This window comes from Urocitellus parryii, chromosome 6, assembly GCF_045843805.1.
Source record: "Urocitellus parryii isolate mUroPar1 chromosome 6, mUroPar1.hap1, whole genome shotgun sequence".
NCBI classification, from domain to species: domain Eukaryota; kingdom Metazoa; phylum Chordata; class Mammalia; order Rodentia; family Sciuridae; genus Urocitellus; species Urocitellus parryii.
The window spans coordinates 22,953,086-22,974,534 of NC_135536.1; the positions used below are offsets into that span (position 1 = coordinate 22,953,086).

The 21,449-nt window shown below is 38.2% G+C and overlaps 1 protein-coding gene and 1 pseudogene across 3 annotated transcripts in view; both read right to left on the minus strand.

The window, feature by feature from the left end:
* Positions 1-21,449, minus strand: part of Tshr (thyroid stimulating hormone receptor) — a 131,396-nt gene that overhangs the window by 87,352 nt on the left and 22,595 nt on the right. The gene's annotated exons all lie outside the window — the stretch shown is intronic.
* Positions 742-3,239, minus strand: LOC144255330 (heat shock protein HSP 90-beta pseudogene; annotated as a pseudogene).

The window sequence follows — 21,449 nt, forward strand, 5'->3', positions numbered from 1 at the left end:
TGATTATGAGGCAGCATCTTCATATCAAAGAAAACATTCAGCCTTTGGTTTGGGGGGATTGACTTACTTCACTTAGCATTATCTTCTCCAACTCCATCCATTTACCTGAAATGCCATGATTTTATTCTCTTTTAATGCTGAGTAATGTTCCATTGTGTATCTATACCAGAGTTGTTCTATTCATTCATCTACTGAAGGGCATCTGGGTTGGTTCCACAATTTAGCTAATTTAGTGAATTGTGCAGCTATAAACATTGATGTGGCTGTGTCCCTGTAGTATGCTGTTTTTAAGTCCTTTGGGTATAAACCACGGAGTAGGATATCGGGGGTCAAATGATGGTAACTATTTAACAATTTACCCAAGCTGCAAAACTGATTCTTCTTATACAAATGATGGGTCAAATGCTTATGCCTAGAAAAGCTTGCAGTAAGCTAAGAAGAACTCTAAAAAATGCAAGAAGAAGGGAAATGGTGAGGGGAGCTGGCTACCTCCCTTACCTTCAGTCTTTTAGGTAAAAATCAAAGCAAAATGACTTTACTTGTAAAAGAAAGTGCTCACAAAAACATCTGAAGAACTCTACCTGTGCAGTGAGCATGCGAACTTTCATATATATTTGTTCCCCCTGCATAATAGGCATGGTGTGGCCCTCCACTCACTGTATCTTGGCCTGCCTCTGCCCAGGAGTGCACTGTTCAAACATCTCTGTTGAGTCCCCCAAGTTCCTTCTTTTTTTTTTTTATTTTGCATACTTTAATTGTGGAACAAAATAAAACAAAAACACAATACAACATCCAACCCTGCGGCCAAACTAGGTAGGGGATGGAGGGCTTGAGGCCCTTATTTCCTGCCTTAATTAAGATGCCAAGGACAGGAGAAAAAACCACTATAACATCAATCAGCAGAGGAAGCCAGGTGGGAGAGGGCCACTCAAGGCTACTGTGGGAGCCATGGGGAAACTATACAGAGGGCAGATTTCTCAGTAGCAACTCCTAATCTACTTCTTCCATGCGAGATGCATCCTCATCACCCTCGAGAGGGGGTATCTCATCAGGAACAGCACTGCTGGGTTCCTCTGCTGTCACTTCATCTTCATCAATGCCTAGGCCTAGCTTTATCATGCGGTAGATTCAATTGGAGTGGGTCTGAGGATCCTCAAGTGAGAAGCCAGAAGAAAGCAGCGCAGTTTCAAATAGCAGCACCACCAGGTCCTTGACAGCCTTGTCATTTTTATCTGCCTCTGCCTTTTGCCGCAATGTCTCCACAATGGGGTGATCAGGGTTGATCTCCAGGTGCTTTTTGGCCATCATGTAGCCCATTGTGGAGTTGTCTCGAAGTGCCTGGGCCTTCATAATCCGCTCCATATTGGCTGTCCAGCCATAGGTGCTGGTAACAATGCAGCAGGGTGAAGACACAAGCCTATTGGAGATTGTCACCTTCTCAACCTTTTTATCCAAGATTTCTTTCATAAGCTTGCAAAGGTTCTCAAATTTCACCTTGCTCTCCTCCATTTTCTTTTTTTCCTCCTCATCCTCAGGTAGCTCCAGGCCTTCCTTGGTCACAGAGACCAGGCTCTTCCCATCAAACTCCTTGAGTTGCTGTACACAGTACTCATCAATAGGCTCAGTCATATATACTACCTCAAAGCCACGTTTCCGCACACGCTCCACAAAAGCAGAGTTGGCCACCTGCTCTTTGCTTTCACCAGTAATGTAATAGATGGACTTCTGTGTCTCCTTCATGCGAGAGACATACTCTGACAGAGAAGTCATTTCATCTCCAGACTGAGAGGTGTGATAGCGCAGCAGCTCAGAAAGGCGTCGCCGATTAGTAGAATCTTCATGGATTCCAAGCTTAAGATTTTTAGAGAATGCCTCATAGAATTTTTTGTAGTTCTCCTTGTCTTCTGCCAACTCAGAGAAGAGCTCAAGGCACTTCTTCACAATGTTTTTACGAATAACTTTCAAGATTTTGCTCTGCTGGAGCATTTCTCGGGAGATATTCAGGGGCAGATCCTCAGAGTCAACAACACCACGAATAAAATTGAGATACTCTGGTATCAGCTCATCACAACTGTCCATGATGAACACACGACGGACATAGAGTTTGATGTTGTTGTTCTTCTTCTTGTTCTCAAAGAGGTCAAAGGGAGCCCGCCGAGGGATGAACAGCAATGCCCTGAATTCCAACTGACCTTCTACAGAGAAGTGCTTGACTGCCAGGTGGTCTTCCCAATCATTGGTTAGGCTCTTATAGAATTCTCCATATTCTTCCTGAGTGATGTCATCAGGGTTTCTGGTCCAAATGGGCTTGGTCTTGTTCAGTTCTTCATGATCAATATATTTCTCCTTAATCTTCTTTGTTTTCTTCTTCTTATCCTTACTAGTGTCATCCTCCTCATCTGAGCCCACATCTTCAATCTTGGGTTTCTCCTCATCATCTTTATCTTCCTCTTCTTTCTCACCTTTCTCTTCCTCTGCCTCATCATCACTGATTTCCTTCTCCAAATAAAGGGTGATTGGATAGCCTATGAACTGTGAGTGCTTCTTCACTACTTCTTTGACCCGCCTCTCCTCCAAGTACTCTGTCTGGTCTTCTTTGAGGTGGAGAATGACTTTAGTACCCCGGCCAATGGGCTCACCATGATCAGCCCGCACAGTGAAAGATCCCCCAGCAGAAGACTCCCAAGCATACTGTTCATCATCATTATGCTTTGTGATCACAACCACTTTCTCTGCCACTAGATAAGCAGAATAAAATCCAACACCAAATTGCCCAATCATGGATATGTCTGCACCAGCCTGAAGAGCCTGCATAAATGCTTTAGTTCCAGACTTGGCAATGGTTCCCAAGTTGTTTATGAGATCAGCCTTGGTCATGCCAATGCCTGTGTCCACCAAAGTCAGAGTCCTTTCCTGAGGGTTGGGGATTATGTCAATTTTCAGCTCTTTACCACTGTCCAACTTGGAAGGGTCTGTCAGGCTCTCATAGCGAATCTTGTCCAAGGCATCAGAAGCATTAGAGATCAATTCCCGAAGGAAAATTTCCTTGTTGGAATAAAAGGTATTGATGATGAGAGACATGAGTTGGGCAATTTCTGCCTGAAAGGCAAACGTCTCCACCTCCTCCTCTCCATGGTGCACTTCCTCAGGCATCTTGAGAGAGAAAGGACTGCGAGTGTTAAGAGAAGGGTGGGCCTGAAGAGTGTGCGACTCGCTCGAGACACCTAGGCAGCGTGGGGGTGACTCAAGAGCCCCAAGTTCCTTCTTTGGGAACAGTAAACAGTATGCTGGGGTGTTTATAGCCCTGGGGTTGAACAACAAACTATTCCAGAAAAAAGTAAAGAAGAGAAGGAAGGAAAGAAGGAAAGAAAGAAAGGAAGAGAGAAGAGGACCAATTCATGTGAACCATCTTGAAATCAAAACTAGACCTGGATTGTCCAGGAAAGGAAAAGCCCAAGCCACTCATGCTTACTTCCTAGCTCTAGCTAATAGAATGATCTCATCTGGGCCCTTCAATCATGGGGCAATAAGACAAAACAGTTCAGCAGTTTTTCTGTAGCTGTAGCAGTCGGAACTGGCAGACCCCCCTGCTGAGGTCCCACAAGGCATCATCCAAGCCTGATCTGAGACCCTGACAACATCTTAAGGAAACAGATTAAATTAATTGGAGTGAGTTTATGTTACCTCCAACCCTTTGCCTGATACACCTACAATGGGCGTCTACCAAAAAATATAGCAAATGTCATACATAGTTCATAGGGAAACTTCAGGCACATTGTCTTTAGGGTCAAGAAGACTGAATGTTACTATCCAACATTGTATTAGAATTCCTAATCCATGCACCAGATGAGAAAAATTAGAAATTAATATCAGAAATGGAAAAACACAATTGTTAATGTTATATATTTTTATGTAAGGAAAACAGAGAGTTCAGCAAAATTGCTGCATGCAGGATTAGCATACAGACATCAATAGATTTCCTATGGACCAACAGAAATCATTGAGCACATGTGGTGCTTTATTTTTACGAGCCTTTAAAAAGGCTCCTAAAAAAATAAAAACTATTAGAGAAATAAAAGTAAATGGAATCTATGCAAGATTATACTGAGAAAAATATTAGATTTGATTGAAAGACATTAAAAAATATGTCTATACCAAAATTTAAGTTTCCTATATAATAAAAGATTGCATCAAAAAGTTAAATGACAGGAATATGACCTCCTGACCAATACATATAAATTAAATTGAAAGGCAGGGGCTGGGGTTGTGGCTCAGCGGTAGAGCTCTCACCTAGAATGTGAGAGGTCCTGGGTTTGATACTCTGCACCATATAAAAATAAATAAATAAAGGTATTGTGTGCAACTAAAAAATAAGTTAAAAAATATTTTTAAAAAATGAAAGGCAGGTGATGAACTAGGCAAGGCTTTTAACTAATTGTATACCAAAGCCTTAGTACCTAGGATATATAAACAACTCCTATGAAGCAATAAAAGATGTATAGGAGAAGAAAGCAAAATGAACAACAAATATAAAATATGCTCAATATCAGTAGTCAGAAAAATGAAAGCAAGAAGAAGATTCATTAGGTTGGTAAATATTTAAGACATAAGGATGTGGTAAGCATATTTGGAAATAGGAATTTTCTCATAACCTGTTCTTGGGAGGGAAGTGTTCTTCAAAGATGAATTTGGCAAATTAAAGAGTTCACTATATCTCACAACCCAACAAATTCTCTTGTGGATATATAACTCGCAATAACTAGCACATGTTGATATACAAAAATGTATGCAAGGATATTCACAGTGGCAGTCCTAATAAGAGTCAACTTTGGGGAACAATGTAAAGTTCATCAATAAGAAAATGAATAAATAGTTATATCCACGATTTATTTCCATGATGAAATACTGTATACCCATAAAAAGAAAGTGGAAAACCTGCATCAATTTTAGTTTCTCTTGAACTCATATATGGAGTTAAGAAAATAAGCTATAGGATAAAACACAGAAAATGGTCTCACACAGAATGTTAAAATACAAAACAAAATGCTATGGTATTTATGGTTGTGGGAATAACTGCAAAACAGGAAGGTGCACATTGACTGCAGCAAGCTGATAACTTTTGCAGAAAGCAGTGAATGGAAATGGAACAAAAACACACAACGATTTTTGAAAACACAATTATTGCCTGGCAAGGTGACCCAGGCATGTAATCTAAGCTACTTGGGAGGCTGAGGCAGGAGGATCACAAGTTCAAGGCCAGTCTCAGCAACTTGGCAAGACCCTGTCTCAAAATATAAAAAGGGCAGGACATGTAGCTCAGTGGTAGGGCTTTTTTGGGTTCAATTCCCAATAGTGGAAAAAGTAAATAAGTAAAAAATCCCCAAACTGTTCATTTTCTTGGAGGTGGGTATACAGAATATTATTTATAGTTTAGTATATGTATCTTTATTCATTTAAAATATTTGATGATGAAAAACCTATAATTAATATGTAGAGTGTATCCAGTGTATGAACAAATGCATCCTATAAATTAAATGATGCTGTTGAAAATATTTTGCCAGCCTGGAAACTCTAGAGTTTTCATCATTTAAAAAAAAAAAACATTCTTACACAGAAGACAAAATCATTTGTTCCCTTTCTCATAAATTATAAGGACATAAAAGCATGATTATGTTTGTATTGTTTAAAAAATCTGAGACCATGGAAGCTATTAATTATAAAGAATTGCTCTCTGAATACTGCAGTATTGGCTTTTAAAAATGTGGGTATTTCATCCATGTAATCATATTTAATGAGGGCTTAAATTTGATTTTAATTATTTTATAGGCAAGAAAATTATATCCTATTTGAGGATTGTTTATCAGTGAAATACAATTCCATGTTATATGGGTACATTGCTCTATGGGCTTTTATAGTTATTTAAAAAGGTAGTTCTCTTAAAGAATGAATTAGTGACCTGATTATTTAAAGAAAAAAATGTATTTTATTCCCATAGTAACTGGAGCTTTCAAGAATTTCTTAATGAAAATGTATGTTTAAAACTAATGCAGGAAAGAGGTTAGATACGAAAGAACTAACAATTCTTCATATTTTACTAATAATTCACCTACGATAAAAAGATTGAAGACCTAAGTTCCCATTTAACATTTGTTTGTTTTGCCTTATTTTCCACAGTCATGTTGGTAGAATTCCAATACAAGTGTCTTACCCTGGAAAAAGTAATGTAAGTTATATAGTTTGTATTCCAGGTGAAATTTCTAGTAAATGTCCTCTCTCAGTTTTAGAAAATGCCTAAGCGTCTTGTGTTTGTCGGATGTGACTAATGAGCAATCAAGGTGGTTACTGAGTATTGATTCATAATCAACGGTGTCATCAGAGTGAAGAACAGAGGCACACCTCTTCCTCCTCAAGCTTTCAGAACTGGTACTGAATGCAAGGATTAAGTGTCCTAAGGCTGATCAATGGGATGAGTGCCAACATGCAAGAAGACAGACTGGTATGTTGCTAAATTCATAGTGTTGTTTTATAGCTCCTTTGGAGTGATTGCTAGGAAGCTTGAAACTACAGGTTTGAATCTAAGTGATTCCATTTCCTCTGTTCTGTGAATACAGACTTCCTTTTTAATCAGGACAGTACTTTTCAGTGATTACAATGAAATAACTAGAGATAATTTAGAAAGCAACTAACCCAGACCTACTGTTTTATAGATAATAAACGTGAGACCCAGTAACTACCCGCTCCTTAATTGTGGGCTACACATAATGACTTTCCACAGTATGGAAACTGGGGTTAAGAGGAACTTCATGAGAGAAATAGTGGAAACTTGAAAGAGCAAAGTTAACATCAGCAAGGATGAGGTATGTAAACTCGACATGATGTGGCAAAGTGGCATTTCACCTCTTTGTTCTTCCTCTCTAAAACCTACAACCCAGTCATATCATGAGAAAAATATCAGACAATTGATGGACATTTTATAAAAAACTGACCAGTATTCCTCAAGACTGTCAGAGTCATTGAAAACAAAAAAAACTCCAAGATGTTAGAGTCAAGATGAACTTTAGGAGATATGGTGAATGTTAGTCTAGTTGAGCTGCCATAATAATAAAATACCATAGACGAGCTGATGTAAGCAGTAGACATTATTTCTGATAGTTCTGGATGCTCCAATCAAATAAGTGGATTAATCCATCAAATGGATTAATGGATTCATCAAATAAGTGGATTAATCCATCAAATGGATTAATGGATTCATCCAATAAGCTTCTAGCTGAATGGATTCCTGGGAGGTAGGGCCTAGTTGGAGGAAGTATGTCACTGGGGATGTTTCCTGGAAGAGTTCATCTTCTCCTCAGCCCCTCTCTCCCCCTCTCCCCCAGTGTGTGTGTGTGTGTGTGTGTGTGTGTGTGTGTGTGCTGCCATGAACTGAGAAGCTTTCCATCACCACACCCTTCCTTTATGATATTTCTGCCTTAGAGCCAAGCAACCATGATCTAAATCCTCTGAAATCTTGAGCCAAAATCAGTCTTTCCTCCTCTAAGTTGTCTACTGCTGGGGGTTGAACCCAGGGTCTTTCATGTGCTAGACAAATATTCTATCACTCAGCTACACCTCAGACCCTGAGTCTATACTCTTAACTTCTACACATTGCTGGAAAGAGGAAAAGAGGAAACAAGGGCCATGATCCTATTCCTATAAATTTTTGGGCCAAATATTTCAGAATTCAGAGATTTTAAAATTATAGAAAGGTAACATACAGATGTCAATTACTCACAGAGAAGAACTGGGGCTGCGTCATGAAACAACCACACTAATCATTGAAATTTTTGTCTTAAAAAAAAAAAACACAACAACTGTAGAAAACCTCATGTCATTTTGGGCCAAGTTGATTTGCAATGTGAGTTACCCCCAAAATGTCCATGTTGAGACCTGATAATATTTTAGACTTGAAGTTAAGGAATTGTATTTTCACAATAGCCAAGCATCTCAGAAACAAAAGGAGGGTGGATGATGTGTTGTCCTTGGGATGGATTGGGTACACCTGTTAATTTGTGCAGAAAGCAGCTGCAAAAATAAGTTTAAAAAAGGTTAGGCTCCAGCTCCGCACTCTCAACTCCCACAAGAGGCTCTGTTCTTTTGCTTATTAAAAATAGGACTCCAGCAAGGTGCAGTGGCACATGCCTGTAATCCCAGCAACACAGAAGGCTGAGGCAGGAGGACTGCAAGTTCAAGGCCAGCCTCGGACCTGTCCCAAAATGAAAAGATGCATCTTGTGATGTAGCTCAGTAGTAAAGTATCCCTGGGTTAAATACTAAGTACCCCCCCCCCCGCAACAAATAGGACTCCACACTTTCTTCACCTTTCCCTGGGATCTAGAACCAGGGTGTTCTTACATTTTCTCTGAAAAGTTAGTGCATTTTACTTGACCAGAATCAATTACAAATGAGATAGAGAATGAGGTACTGATATGGGGGAGAGGGGGTGCAGGTAGAGAGATTCTTCATAGCCCCCATTTCTCTTTTGGGACTAGCAGGACTCACTTTTTAATTGATTATTCAATTTAGCTACCCAACAGTGGGAAAGATGCTTACAAACTCTTAAAGCCTTGACAGTGTTTACAGGACACATGAAGCAAAACCAGAAGACTGTGCTGTGACCCTCAGTAACAGAGGGTGTGAGGAGAGAGATATTGAACATGAAGAGACTCTGAACTGGGCCGATATGGAAGGAAGGACTGAGAGTTTGTGTCTCCCTTGAAGACTGAGATGTACACCTGAACTGCTTTTGTCCAGAAGATCTGCAGCATCTGTCACTGTACCTTACCTTCCCAGCCACCAGAGGCTCAGGTCACAGGGAGCTCAGGTTTCTTTGTTCAGCAGACATGTTCAGCAGGGAGTTCCCAACTCAGTCACATAGAAGGAGGGAAGCATGCAAATGCTCTTGGTTTTCCCCGTGATGACCCTGGTCACACAACCCTAAACACATTTTTAAACAGAATGCTGGATGCTAGAATCTTCCCAGTGCTGTGTATGGTACATATTAAGCAAACACCCGAGACAATATTTTGGTTTGCACCTGATATCTGTTATAGTATTACAGTGTCAAGCATTTTAGGAGTTAATATGTCTTTGGTCATCTGACCTGAAAAATCTAATGCTTATGTAAAAATAGATTCCAAACAACTGACTTCTGGAACCCATCCCTATAAATTGAAGATTGCTTGTTTTTATATTTCTTTGGCAAAAGTTACTAAAATAATGGTATAATAGAAATTAAAAAATAATATGTTCTTGTGACTCAACTGCATGGTAGCATCTTTAAACTCAGGGCTTAATTTTAGCATCAATATTCTTTTATTGGGTAACTTCTAGACCCAGAGAGGATGAGTTGTCAAGTTACCCCGTTCGGTAATGCTACTGGGGAAATTAGATGGTATGTTGATCAAATCTGATGATATTACAAAGTTGAGAGAAATAACAAATATGTTAGGTAACAGACACAGATATTTTGATGCATTTCTTCCTCCCTAACCTCCTCCATCCAAACTGGAAGCAGTTTAGTGAATCATGTTACATAAAGAATGGAAAAGCCAGGTGTGGTGGCCCATGCCTATAATCCTAACGACTCAGGAGACTCATGCAGGAGGATGGCAAGTTCAAGGTCATCCTGGACAACTTAGTGAGACCCTGTCTCAAAACAAAATTTTAAAAAGAGGTGGGGATTAACCTGAGAGGTATCGTACCACTGGGTTCAGTTTCCAGTACTGATGTGTATGGGGGGAAAAATGGAGAAAATAATGTAATGTCTAACCTACAAGACAAAAGATTCATTAGTGGTAGGGAGAACAAGATTCCTTTTGATATGGTAGGTGTGGCCTCTAGTATACACATCTAAGACAAATGGTGGCAGATCTTCTTCTATAGTAAGGAGATAGTAAGTATTCAAAGGATAATTATCATGAAGGAGGTATAAGAGAGTCTTATATTGGGGAAGAGGTTAGAGTATTTGGTATCTAAGTCTCCCTTCCAATACTCAAACTTTGTAAGCCCAGGAAAATTATAACTACTCCCTCTTTTTTTCCCAAGCAATATGATATCCTCCAAAGTGGAAGCCAATGAGAAAATTCAAATTGACGCTAAGACCCCAGCTGATTATACAATTGTGCAACCAAATTTTAAGTGTTTTTGATGGAGTCAGCCAACCTGCCCATTTCCTTAGTCATGGAGATAGACTTTTGGAAACCAAAATCTGTAGTAGGCAAAAATCAGGCCAAGCCATGTGGCTTTCCAACAGGGTATGGTTACAAGAAAGGCAAAAATTATTATAGTCCAGAAGAGAAAAAGCCAGTAGAATTCATTATCCTTATAAAACACATCCTCTGATTTTTCCTTCTACTCTTATCTGCATGCACTGTTCCTTAGGCTAACTCGTGGGCTGTGAGATCAGGATTATGTGCTGTTATCTATCATTTCCTTCATATTGGCTTTGAAGAGGCAGAGAGCTAATATTAGACATTCTAGTTTCTTTTTTAAATAAGAGTTACCATGTAAGAAATTCCAGTTTTTTATCGTCGTAAAATTGTTTGGAGTTCTCCAGTATACAGTGGTAGCTTCTGCTTGATCGTTGTAAGTAGTAATTCTGAGGCACTGCAGTGTGCTTATAGATAAATCAATAATGGAAATCTGGTTTTCACTTTTATAAAACCCACCGAACTTGTAATTATTTCATCAATGTTGGCTATCTCAGATGCAAATTCCATGAACGTAAGAACAACTTGCCTGTTTTGTTCAGCATTCCATTTTTAGCACCTGGAACCATGTTAGCACTCATGCAATATTTAGTTGAATGAATAAGTCAGGCAAGTAAAAAGTTTTTTAATGTTCCCTCCAATACTTATTGTGTCTCCCACATCACCACGCGTGCACAGAAACACTTGTTGAGGGGAATTCCTTAAACAGAAGCAGTTTCCTTTTGCTTTGCAAACTGAAGAAAGCAAGCAGTGCTTTCTTGTGCTTTTGTTCTGAGTCAGTGCAGAGTCTAGCTCCTCTTTTTAGATTATTTTATGAATCCATATTTTTAACTGTATCAAATAGGCACTGGGACAGTTCATAGGGAGGTACAGATGGTCACTGAACTAATGATGTTTTGACTTATGATTGCTTGACTCTATGATGGCGTGGAAGCAATATGCATTTAGCAGACACTGTACTTCCATTTTTGAATTTTCATCTTTTCCTGGGTTAGTGATATGCCAAAGGATCCTCTGTTATGCTGGGCAGAAGCAGCAAGTTGTAACTTCCAGTCAGCCATGTAAACATAACCCGCAATATCCAAAAATCCATGGTGAGCTGCATTGGTAAGCTATGCTATTTTGTAGGTATTAAATGTATTTTAAACTTATGATATTTTTCACTTATGATGGATTAGTTGGGTGTAACCCCATTGTGAGTTGAGGAACATCAACCATGACAATGTCTCTGGCTATTGAGCTGTAGTTTCAAAGTAAAATGAACTACCTCCAGGTCTCATACAGGGAAGAATGAGCTGTGGATGGCTTCCCAGTAAGTGGATACCACTTCTTGGGAAAGTTGAGACAAACAGACTCATCAGAAAATTTAAGTAAATACAGACAATATCCTGCCTATTAAATACCTCCTTATGCCTTTTCAGACAACATTCTATTCTGAGAGTCAGGACAAAGGCAGCAGGAAAGCTCTTGCTACCTAGAGATCGGGAGTTGGGAAGATGAGTAGTTAAACAGCAACCTGCTCTCTCTTGCAATTTTGCCAGAAGCCAGACATAACCTGGTTCCTAACCCAGGATGATCTTTACAATAGAATCTCATTGGTTTGTATATTATTTGCTTATCCCATAAACATCTCTATATATTATTGTGAGGTGGACATCACCCCGCTGGGGCAGATTTGTGCTCAGAAGGTGTAAGCCACCTGAGAAACAGAAAGTTTGAAATAATTAGAGAGAAATAAGAGCCAGAGCTAGATATTAGATTTAAAGGGTTCGCCTGATAGGTCATCCAGTACTGAAAGGAGCTGGAACTGAAAAATTGAAAAATGGCTCTGGTTCTTTATTTAAGGGAGAGCACAGCAAAGGTAGGGATAAGGTTTCAGCAGGAGGAATCTTGCTTCTTGGTGTGGCAGGGGTCTTCTGGTAAACAGGTTGATTGGTATCTTGGCAAGCCATACTTATCTCTGAGAGGCTTTGTGGCTGTGTGGCTCCAGTGGGTCACCCCATTTCCGGTGCTGTGCTGAACTTGTTGATGGAGCTGAACTTGTTATAGGAAGCCACATGTATTGGGCAGTTCAAACCAGCAGGGTTGCTGCTGGGAGTTCCTGATACTAGGCTTTTCTGCCCAGTGGCTTCCACATTGAATTGGTTCACTCACAGTTCACGGATGACTCCTGGCATATTATGCCATTTGATCTTTGTAAATAACACTGTGAGGAAGTTACGCTAACACAGGTATTATTATCATTTAGGTCTTTTCCATTTATTTTGCACATGCAAAACTTGCAGGGTTTAAATGACCATCTTAGTGTGAAGTATTAGAGGGTAAGAAGAGCTGCTTCACCTGTAGGTGGCAAAACATCCTGGTGTAGCAATCAAAAGACAAAAGACTGTTCAATCCCAGCTCCATGTTTTAGAAACTCCTTTTTAGTTTGTGAACTTTAGTTTCATTAACAATTTTTTTTTAAAAAAAATGGAAACTGAAAAGGTAAAGAGGGATTTGGAGAAGTGGACATTTACTATTTGTGTTCAGAATGATTCTAAGGCAGGGGTTATAAAGGTTAAAGTGCTTTATAAGGTATATTGTAACTATGAGATGGTGTTATTTGTCTTATTTCCAGCACAAGTGATGACATGTGACTTTGGAACCAGGGAGACTTTCAAGTTTCCTTTCTATCTGTGTGATCTTGATTGAGTTATTCCACATCTCTAGGCCTCTGTTTCCTCATTTGTAAATTAGAAACAATAAAACCTGCCTTTTAGGACTGATATGAGGATTAAATGAGATTAAGCACAGGAAATAGAAGTCACTAAATGGATGGTAATTGTAGTGGCAGTGGTGGTAGTCATAATGATGATGATGATGATGATTGTACATCTCCTTTAGAATTGAAGAAACTGAGATGCAGTAGTTCAATGACTTAAGACACCATAAACCAGGCGCTAAGTCTTGTACTTTCTTTAGGAGAAACACAATTGATGAGAAGATTTTTTTCATATTTTCTCTGTCTCGTCTCCATCCACATCAGTCCACAGGCTCTATTTTTTTTTAGTATTTGGGAAAACAGGAGCCCTTTGGAGGCCCAAAGAGAAATTAGTACAAAAGAAATTTTCCCTCTACTGCTAGAGGAATCCCGAGATGTCTTAGGCAAGAGATTGGATTCCTAGTGGTGACATTGACGAAACCCCAGGATTTCCCAATTATTGGAATAATGCTTCTTCCTACCCAGGACCAGATCTGTATTTGTGGGGGTTTTCTGGCCCACTTGTGCAACTGAGAGTATGCTGAGATGAAATTAGTTTATCCCTGGGTGCTCCCTCTGCTGATTAGCTGAAAGATTAAGAGGACAGCAAAGTTCAGAAAGTTTTACAATAAACAAATCATATTCACTTATGGGTCACAGAGGAAAAATTTTAATAATGAAGAAAAATCATGGACTGCATAGGTTAAAAAGTTGTAATAATTCATCTCAAAGTAATTTCAATCTTAGAAGAAAGGGGAAAGATATTGGTGAAACAAAGAGTACCTACATTCTAAAATAAGACTGCTGGGTCTGTGTTGGGATTTTGAGTTGGTTGGTTGGTTGGTTGGTTATTTATTTATTTATTTATTTATTTATTTGGGGGGTACTGGGATTGAGTTCAGGGGCAATCTACCATTGAGCTATATCTTCAGCTCTTTATCTCTTTTTTAATTTTGAGACAAGCTCTTGCTAAGTTGCTTAGGGTCTCACTAAAATTAACCAGGCTAGCCTTGAACTGGTAAACCTCCTGTCTTTTCTTTCCAAGTTGCAGGTTTTACAGATGTGCACCAGCATGCCTGGTAGGATTTTGAATTTAATTGAAAGTTTGGCTGTAAGATGTAAGAGTCATTGATTCAGTTTCTGCTTGTACGTTCATTTAAATTTATCATTTCAACAGAGAATACCATGAAATTTCACTTTAGTAAAAAGGTAATATAGTTATAAGTGAACAATAATAGTTTTTTTAGATATGAGATAAAAATTGTATCAAAATCATGCATAGTCAACAAAAAACTGACTTTTAAAAGTTCATTCTTTCTTTCTTTCAGTCCTGAGAATTGAATCCAGGGGCATTCCACCACATTTAATTTTTAAAAATTATTTTTATTTTGAGATAGGGTCTCATTCAGTTGCCCACGCTGACCTCAAACTTCTGATTTTCCTGCCTCAGTCTCTTAAGTAGCTGGGATTAGAGATGTGTGTCATATCACCAACTAAATTGTTGGGTTTTGTTTTGTTTTGTTCTTCACGAAGACTAGCAAAAGATATAAAAATCCCAGTCTTGTGCCAGGCAGGGTGATGCATACCTGTAATCCCAACAATGCCAGGGAAGGCTGAGGCAGGAGGATAGTAAGTTTGAGGGCAGCCTGGGTAACTTAGACCCTGGTTTGTTTGGTTGGTTACTAGGGATTGAACCCAGGGATGCTTAACCACTGAGCCACATCCCTAGCCCTTTTTAGCTTTTATTTTGAGATAGGTTCTCACTAAGTTGCTCAGGGCCTTGTGAAATTGTTGAGGCTGACCTTGAACTTCCAGTCCTCCTGCCTCAGCCTCTTGAGTCACTGGGATTATAAGCATGCACTCCACACCCAGCTAGGCCCTGTCTTAAAACAAAAAATAAATGGGTTGGGTATGTAGCTCAATGGTAAAGCACTCATGGGTTCAATGCCCAGTATGGAAGGAAGGAAGGAAGGAAGCAAAGAAGGAAGGAAGGGAGGGAGGGAAGGAGGGAAGGAGGGTAAAGAAAAGAAGGAAAAGAAAAGGAAAGAAAAAGAAAATCCAGGCTAGGGATATAGCTCAGAGGCAGAGCACTTGCCTAGCATATTGCTTAAGGTCCTGGGTTGTATCCCCAATAATGCAAATACACACATATACACACATTTACTGATGATGTAAAAAATATATAAAATTCCATAAAATTTTACAAAAATACATAAAATTTGAGAAAATCACTTAACTTTCTTTAAAAACCAACCAACCAAAAAAAAAAAAAAACCCTGTTTTTGTCCATATGGGAAAAGGGAAATGGGAAAATTAAGATTGGTCTATAAGGAGGAAAAATTAAGATTGATATACAAATCATTCATATCAAGAAGGGTACAAAATATTCAGGTATGTCCAGGTATTGGGACAGAATCAGTTCCTTAATTGTAGAACAGTTTTTGGCAAAGTGAGCTGGCTGTGAAGACCTTTTGGCACACCAATGCCAAAGGAAAAAAATTTATATTAAATTTCTTTTTTCTTTACCTCACATCTTTTTCCTTTACATCACTTGTTGTGTTTTATTAACATGTGTAATATGTGCTGATTAACAAAGTAATACAGCATGTAATTTATAAATAAACATTTTAGGAGTACATATTCAAAAACTTCACTGACAGGAGCACAGAACTAATTAAATCTAAAGATCACTAATGTAGGAGACTGGATTAGTTCTAAACTTTACTGGGCAAAGCAAGCATACACTCATAGTTTAATATGATTATTTTCCCCTGGCATTAACCTGTGAGAAACAGTGAACATGGATTGTGTACCCAGAGTTATGCCAGGTGCAGATAGGACTATAGTCCTGTCTAAGCCACAGAGATTTGAGGACAACCTCTTCACCTTCTGGAGTAATCCATTCCATTGATGAACAGCTCTTATCTTTAGGACATTCCACCTTGTATTGAACCCAAATCTCACACGTGCCAATGCAAATTGGAGTACAATTTTTACTGGTCTAAGTGTTGCCTACAGGAGCAAAAATGAATAGCCTTTAAGTACCTGAAGCTAGCTCAAATCTATCTTTTATTTGCCTCTTCCCCAAAATTCCACTTGGGCTCTTTCAACTCTTTTTCATGTAACTTGGAGTACAGTCTATCCGCTTGGATGATAGTCACCTGAATTTACTCTAGCTCGTCAGTTTCCTTTATTTTATTTTTATTTTTATTTTGGGGGGTACAGGGTATTGAACTCAGAGGCATTCAACCACTGAGCCACATCCCCAGCCCTATTTTGTACTTTATTTAGAGACAGGGTCTCACTGAGTTGCTTAGTGCCTTGCTTTTGCTGAGGCCGGATTTGAACTCTGAGCCGCTGGGATTACAGGTGTGTACCACCACTTCCAGACCCTTGTCAATTCCTTTTAAAATGTGATTTGGCTTGAGCTGAATGCAGTGACACCACTATTTCCCTTGATTCCCATGATTTCTCACAATGCCTTGCCAATCCTAAGAAAATTAATATGGATATTTTTAGAAACTTTTCTGTCTCATGGTTCTTATAATTAACTACAATTCCCAGATTCTTTTACCATGAACTTTGGTCTAGGAATTTAACATCCTATAACTGTGTAGTGTATGATATAAAGCTAAATGTAAGGTTTATATTTATTTCAGTTAAATATTTTCTAACACCTTTTGATTACAGCCCACCTTGATGAGATGGCTATTGAATCATTCAGAAAATATTTATTAAGCATCCACTAAATGTGTTTTGGATTGTGGGATCATTATGAAAAATTAAGTTACAATCTGATTTCTTGAGTACTTCACATACCAAGTGAGAAGCTAGACATAAACTTTTCCATAGTTCAGCATGTAAAAATCAATAACAGAGGTAAGTGTGAGTGTTATGAAAATACAAAGAAGTGGGCTTGGGTTGTGGCTCACTGGTAGAGCACTTGCACCAAAGACCGATCTTTAGCACCACATAAACAAAATAAAGGTATTGTGTCCATCTATAACTAATATATATTGTATATATTATTAAAAAAGAAAAAATACAAAGAAGGAAGAGATTTAAATAATCACTAACATTTGCATATTGATTTAGAATTGTAATTATTTCGCATATCTTATTTAATTTTCAAAGCAATTCTGATGGATAAATAGTTTCCAATTCATAAAAGAAGTAAAGGCTTACAGCAATTAAGTGGTCCAGCACATAAGTTCCTTTATCCCTGTTTTAGAAAACCAGAACAAAGTGATTCTATTTTTGTAATATCATACTTGTTTTCCAAGATGCCTCAGAAAGTCCACATAGTTCCCTCAGAGACTTGTGACTGGATTTGTTCAGAATAGAGGGATGTATCCCTCTAGGTTTCTGGGTGCAAATTTGTTTAAAGCAAAATCTTCACTACCCTGTCAGCTGGAATTGGTCTGCAGTGCTTTCAAAGTATGAAGTTCATGAAAAGAACTTCCCTAGGCCTCCTATTTGTCATCTCTTCTTATCTGTAGCTTTCTAGGGTCTTCTGGAAGTCAGCTTATCCTGCAATTGGTCTTCCTCCACTCTTAAGTAGGAGTTATAATGTCTTCTCTGTGTTGAATTTTATCTATGATTCCCAGATTTTTTTTGTTCCCTCTCCTCTCTAACATCTGACAATGAAATCTGGAAAGAGTGGTAATGTTAATAATAAAATGAAGAATAATCCCTTGGACCTGTCACTATTAATTGCTTTCAAATTTTGGCCTTTCTGTATGAAATTTGTTTCTCTATTTCCTCTTTCTAAACAAACCTGGTTATTGAATATCTGGTCCGGAATTTCTACTTTAGAAAAATATTCAGATGCTTTTGAAGTGTGTCCAAGTCCTCAAGTCTTTTTTGTAAGGAAAAAAAAAAAGAATTTTCCCCTGACTTTAGTGTTTGTATCATGTACATTGGTAAATGACTTTTATTAAGGATCTGAATTACATAATAGAGGCAGATCATAAGTAAGCAGAATAGACTTTGTATTATATTGTAATTAATGAGAAGATGAGTATACAGGTCCATCAATGTAGAATCATAACACGATGTTATGGTTTAGATATGAAGTGTCTCCCAGAAGCTCCTGTTTTAATACAGGAATGTTCAGAAGTAAAATTACTAGATTATGAGACCTGTAACCTAGTCAGTCTGTCCCAGTCAGTAACAACAGGCAGATGGGGGCGTGACTGAAGGAGTTGGGGGCTTGCTCTGGAAGTATGCATCTCCCCCACCAGTCTCCCACAGAACCTTGCCCACTTCCTCTCAGCCATTATGTTCTGCCTTACCTTTGGTCCACAGCAATGAAATCAGCCTACCATTGACTAAACCTCTGAAACTGTGAGCCAAAATACATTTTTTCAGTCTCTTAATTGTTCTTGTCAGGTATTTTGATCACAGTGATGCAAAGCTGACTAATACATACAATATTAGAAAACACTGAAATTTGAGGATCTTTGAAAGTCATATATAGATTTGCAAATGATTCTTGAGGGAAAAAGCCAGTCTACATTTTAATTTTACTCATGAATATCCTGTTTGCTTGTATAAAACATTTAAAAATCATCCCCATTTTGTATTTCCCACTTCAATCCCGTCCTCCTCCAACAATGATGACGGTAACAATTTTAGGTAACAGGTTTAAGCAAGAGGCTTAGATTCCAGGATGTTTTATCCTATTGGAGAATGTATCATCTTCTACTCTGGATTTAAATGAGAAACTTCCCCACAGAGCTTTACATCTGGTTTTCCAAGGAACTTTTATAAATAAATTTTTAAAATTTACATACAACAGTGGAATGCATTACAATTCTTATTACACATATTGAGCACAATTTTTCATATCTCTGGTTGTATTCAAAGTATATTTACACCAATTTGTGTCTTCATACATGTACTCTGGATAATATCCAAGGAGCTATTAAAGGGGCCAGATGGCAGAACTGGAAGTACAGGGGTGTAACTCTGATTAGTGGGAAACAGGAAGTAAGGAACAGGAATATCCAGTTCCTTCTTGTGAACTGACCCAAGGCATTCTTTTCTCATGTAGGCTGTCCACAGATTGCTCACAAAGCCAGTGCAGGGATTGCCACATCACCTACTGGGACTCTCATGGTTCACCAGGAAGCAGCAGCTAGCACATGACTTCCCAGCTCCTGTCTCACTGCTCTTGCTCTTCGCTCTCCCATCTTTGCCTTGCATGGTTTTCCAGGTACATATGATTGTCTAAAAATATCTATTAACCAGCACATCAAATATTCATTTCCATCCAGTATGATTTTGTGAATCTACCATAAAAAAGGAATTATAGGGGAAGAAAAGCTCAATAAAATTCAATCCCTGTTTTGTTGTTATTGTTTGTTGTTGTGTTGTTTTTACTAATGGTCCAGAAGAAATACTGCATAGGCAGCATTATTCTGGAAAGGGATTCAGAAGAATTGGGTTCTATGTCTGACTGACATTTAATCTTGAGCAAGGCATTGAGTCTCTCTGGACCTCAGTTCTCTTGGCTGTAAGACACAGAATTGTCTTAACTAACTTCTAAAGGAGCACTGAGGAACTAGAATGAAAGGATGATACTAGAACCTGAGGGGTAAGCTACATGAAGCCATGAGAACATGGCAATGTAAAATAATCAAAGTACTGGTCCGCAAACTACCAGGAGGGGGCAATAGAGAGCTTCCAGAGCTGAGTGACCTGTTGGAGGAATCCTAGATGAACTTGGCTGTCAATTGAAAGTATGAGATATAAATTAAATGTTTCACTTTTCAACTTTTTAAAAAAAGATATGGGATACAGCATAAGACCAGAAACAAGATTAATAGTTTCTTTTTTTAAAATATTTTTTTCAGTTGTAGATGGACCTTTATTTTATTTATTTTTATGTGGTGCTGAGGATTGAACCCAGGGCCTCACACATGCTAGGCAAGCACTCTACCACTGAGCCACAATCCCAGCCCCTAATAATTTCTTATAATTAACATAATTACAATTTATTAATTATAATTTCTTATAATTAATATAAGAAAATTGAACCAGGGTTAAAGTACCCTTATATAAGTGAACTAGCCAAGGATCAGGGGTCATCAGGAGGAGATCTAATCAGCTTTGGGTCATAACTGCAGACACTAGGTAAGAGTAGATTACTACTTCTGGATGGCCAGTATTATTTTTGAAATGGTATCTGGGAACCATCAGGATTGATCTGCCTGGCTTTAAAAGAACTAATAGATGTAGAAATGGTAAGCTGAGAAATGCTCGACAGATGAGATGGAGTACTATCTTTAGAAGATAACAGTCAGACTAGGAGAAATGTTATTTTTTGTTTGTTTCTAAAAATAGAGGAGATTTGAGCAAATTTATATGCAGAGAAGAAAAAACTCAAGAACAAGAAAAGGCTGATAGTGTTTCAAAATAACAGGATGATAATTGAATTTTCATAAAGACACCACAAAATGTCAAGTATTTTCTGAATAAATTGTGCTCAACAATTATAGATGGTCCTGACTTATAATGGTTCCATTTGTCATTTTTTAACTTTGCAATGTTTCATAATCAATGCATTTTCAGTAGATACCATATTTTGAATTTTGATCTTTTCTGGACCAGCGATAACGTGGTACAATATCTCTCAAATTGCCAGGCAGCGGAAGCAACCCGAAGCTCCTAGACAGCCATCAGTCATGACAGTAAGCAACCAACACTGTACAGAATACTGTGTTGCCAGTGTGTGTTTTTTTTTTCTTTTGGACACAGGTATTCAATAAACTACAAATATTTAACACTATAATAAAAAAATGGGTTTTGCCTTAAACACTTTTGCCCACCTGTAGGCTAATATGAGTATCTGGGCATGATGATGGTTAGTAGATTAGGCACATCAAAGGCATTTGTAACTTATGATTTTTCAACTTCCAGTGGATTCTTGGGACATAATCCCATTATCAGTCAAGGAGCATCTCTATATTCTTGTTCTTAAAATGTACTGGACTTTGTGCAAGGTACTGTGGCATCATTAAGTGATTTACCATCTCAGAGTTTATAGTCTAAAAGATGGTATAGATAAGTAAACATGAAATTAAAATAGCATGGTAGAACAAGGAAATGTATAGTGCTGGATTAGTTCTATGTAATGTAGATTTGAAAAAAAGGAAAATCTTCCTGAAGAAACTGATGTCTAATTTATATTGAAAACTTGACTATAGAACCTGTTTATTTTTTTTTGTTTTGTTTTGTTTTTACCCATTGTTATGGTTTGGATATGAAACATCCTGCAAAGGCTCATGCTTTGAAGGTTTGGTTCCTAATGCAGCAGTGTTCACAAGTGGGGCTTTTGGGGAATGATTGGATCATGATGGCTCTGATTTCATCAATGGAGTAATCTATTTATGAATTAATAATTTAATGGACAATTGGAAGCTGGTGAAAAACCGTAGGAGTAGGGCCTAGTTTGAAGAA